The sequence below is a fragment of the Castor canadensis genome, chromosome 18 (genome assembly GCF_047511655.1).
Source record: "Castor canadensis chromosome 18, mCasCan1.hap1v2, whole genome shotgun sequence".
Taxonomy (NCBI): Eukaryota; Metazoa; Chordata; class Mammalia; order Rodentia; family Castoridae; genus Castor; species Castor canadensis.
Window position 1 is genome coordinate 46,355,027 of NC_133403.1, and position 3,537 is coordinate 46,358,563.

General features: G+C 52.2%; 1 pseudogene; it reads left to right on the forward strand.

The window, feature by feature from the left end:
• The first annotated feature begins 1,229 nt into the window (after positions 1-1,229).
• Positions 1,230-2,094, forward strand: LOC109697547 (glycylpeptide N-tetradecanoyltransferase 2 pseudogene; annotated as a pseudogene).
• Positions 2,095-3,537: the final 1,443 nt, after the last annotated feature.

The window sequence follows — 3,537 nt, forward strand, 5'->3', positions numbered from 1 at the left end:
ACCCACTGAGGACACTGTCCACCTCTGTCCATCCTGGCCTTCTGTCCTCCATGCCACATGTCCCTTGGACGTGGCTCCTGGGAGGTCTCAGAGGACCTTGGCCTTCACAGGCTCCTAAACTGAGCCCACAGCCTTCCCTGAATCCCACAGGTTTGTCAGGAGGACGTGACTCAGTCACTCAACTCCAGCCTGGAGGACATCGCTGTGACGTCGTTTTCCCTCTGTGGACTCCAGCAGTGCAAAGGTCACTCCTGACAAGCAGGTCCCCCGTCCCTCAGCCTCACCTCCCTCCAGTGTCATCGTGCTGGGGGGTTGGCAGCTGGACCTGATTCTCACACGGGGGTTGGGTGGGACGAGGCTCTTGCACATCCTGCTTTGTCCTGGAATGACGCGTTTTGGAAGGCGTTTCCTGTCAGCAAACACGGCCACCCCATCTCGCCCTGTGCGTGGTCTTTTCTGTGGCCTGGCGTTGCAGCCTTATTTGCTGCCCTGCAAATAAGTCCTTGGATGGGACACGGTGGGCGCCCCTGTGGGTGGTGTGGGAAGCCCACCCAGCACAGCTGCGTGACCCTGAGTCTGTCTGCTTGTCCTGGGACCCCACCTCCCCGCAGCCCTCGTGCCTGAGCTCTGCATTCTGTCCCTCAATTTCCAGAATGTCAGGGACATGGGATTGTGCCGTGTGGAGCCCCGGGCTCTGGCTGTCTTTGCTCGGTGACACACACCAGCAACACCTGCACTGTGGTGCACACCCACCTCTACACTGCTAAGTGGTGTGCTCTGAGGGGCTGAACCATCCTGTGTTACCAGCCCTGGGCTGAGGGACATTGGGTGACCCCAGTACATGCAGTCACAGGTCAAGATATCCCACACATGTACGTACGGCTCTCATGTAAGTAAAGCTTTTCATTCCACAAGAGCCAGAAGTGGGAGGCGGGCTTTGAATCACCAATGTGTTTAATGTATAAGAAATAGCCGGGCATGAGGATGGGAGAAAAAGAACCCTCATACACTGCTGGTGGGAGTGTAAACTAGTGCGGCCGCTATGGAAATCAGCATGGCGGTTCCTCAAAAAGCTAAAAATAGAACTACCTTGAGTCTGCTGTACCACTAATGTGCAAATATCTGAAGGACGATAAGGCAGCGTACAGCAGAGACCAGCACAGCCGTGTTGATGGCAGCACCACTCACAGTAGTCAAACTGTGCAATCAGCCCAGCTGCCCATCAGCAGATGGGGTTCACACTACACTGCTCCCACCACTCAGAGCATCATCTCCCCAGCCGGTGCCACCACAACGACAGAGGACTGCAGAGACTGGAGCTGGACGACCAGGATGAGCAGGACGTGTGTGGGATAGACAGGGATAATGAGGAGGAGACAGAGCACGCCGAAGGGAGTCCTAGGGGGTTATGGCAAGCCAACATGATAAGGACGACGCAGAAGAGAACAAAAGGAGATGCTGAATTCCAGAAGTACCAAGTCCAGCCCTGCATCTGATTCCCAGGAGATTAAAATTCCACAGCCATCAAACACAACACCATCTGGCAGCAGAGTTCAGCCAGGGCAGCCCAGGCATCCCGCATCCCCACACAGAAGCTGCAGGATACCAGAGAGCATGGAGCTGCTGTCGGTGTCCCAGGGCCCGGCTAGGAACAGTGAGAGATTGCAAAGTGCAGGCACCGGTTCTAGGACTCACAGACGGTACCCAGCTGAATGAAGTCCTAACACTTCATGGTGCAATCAACCAGCCAAGAACAGTGTGCGTCAGGAACCATATTCTCTTTTTGTGTGGGACTCCTTGAGCAATGCCGACACGCTCAAGGATTTACACACATCGTTAAATGAGAATGACTTGGAAGATATGACAATTTACTTTGACTATGTGCCTGAATTCCTGTTATGGGCTCAGTGTCCCCCAGGCTGGCTCTTACAGTAGCACTGTGGTGTCCTGGTGTCTTCAAATGAAAGATTAGTAGGGTTTATATGAACCATCCCAGCAAACACCTTGATTTATGACAGTGTGAAAATGAAGGCAGGAACCAACTTGTGTTCAGAAGAACACAGAGAGGTCACGCCTATGATCCTGGATACTTGAGAGGCTAAGATTGGGAAAGGGCAGCCCCAGTAAACAGTTCACAACACCCCATCTCGTCCAATAACGGGTTCAGTGGCACACATCTGTCATCCCAGCTACATGCGAGGCTGAGATTGAGAGGAGGGTAATTCAAGGCCAACCCTTGGCAAAACAGTTCAAGAAACGCCATCTTACTGGGAAAAATCTAGGTATAGTGTGCGCCTATCATCCCAGCAATGGTGGGATGGGAGGCTTGTGATCCAGGCTGGTCTGAGCAAAAAGTGAGACCCTATCTCCAAAATAACGAGAGCGAAAAAAAGGCAGCGGGGGTGGGGGGGTGGGGGGGCTGGAGGTGTGGCTCAAGTGGTAGAGCACCTGCCTAGCAACTGAAAAACCCTGAGTTCAAATCCCAGTACCAGCCCGGAGATGTAACTCAATGGTAGAGTGTTTGCCTAGCATGCATGAGGCCCTGGGTTCCATCCCCAGCACCACAAAAAGCCAGAAACCCTAGTACCAGCAGAAAGGAAGAGGGGGAGGGAAGGAGGGAGGATGGGAAGAAGGAAGGAAGGAAGGAAGGAAGGAAGGGAAGGAGAGGAGAGGGAGGGAAGGAAGAAGAAAGAAAAAATTGAGATCAAAATGGGTGTTAATAATCCCAGAAAACTGATCAAAGTGAATTTTTCCACTTGAGTAGAAATATGACAGTAGAGTACAATGAAGCTTTGCAGACTTCTAGATGTTGCAAAGACTATGGGTTTGAGACCATGGGAGCCAAAAGATACCAACACAGGGGGAGCGTTAACCAAGTCGCCTGAGCAGCTTCAGGTACGGATGGATGAAGAGCACGCGATCGTTTCTGGTGGAGAACTCCAGAGAGGAGCGGGCTGACTACAGAGCTCTGCACGCTCCGCTCCACAGCCACGCTCCCCCTACACACCGGCCTCGAAGCTGCCGGATCCCTCCACGGTGGTCACACCGAGACGCCCTGGTGGACCTCGTGACCAGCACATTCATCACAGCTAAGCTGAAAGAGCTGATGTAGTCAAAGCACTGGGTTTGATGGGAAGCAAGTCCTTCTTGGAAAAGCTCGTTTAATTCAGCAGATGGAAATTTCCAGTATTATGGGTACAGCCAGCGGTGTTCAGGAGCAGGCTTTTGAAAAGGTTGGACTCATACTGTAGGAGATGGACATGTTGACTGCTAGGACTGCCAACATTTGTCCCCATTTGTTATTAAATATCCAATTTAATGACTCCTGGAAGTGCCATTCCAAAGAAGAATGAAAGCACAACCTAAGTGAAGTCAAGGTAGTTGGTAACAACCAGAAGACATGAAAGACACGCCTGTGACTAACAGTACCATCTCTGGCTAGAACGGTAAAGCCCATCTTTTCCCGCTGTCTTCCCACCTGTGGGAGGGACGAAAGGGTGCAGAGAACACAGTCCTCTAGCTTTCAAACTTTTGGCT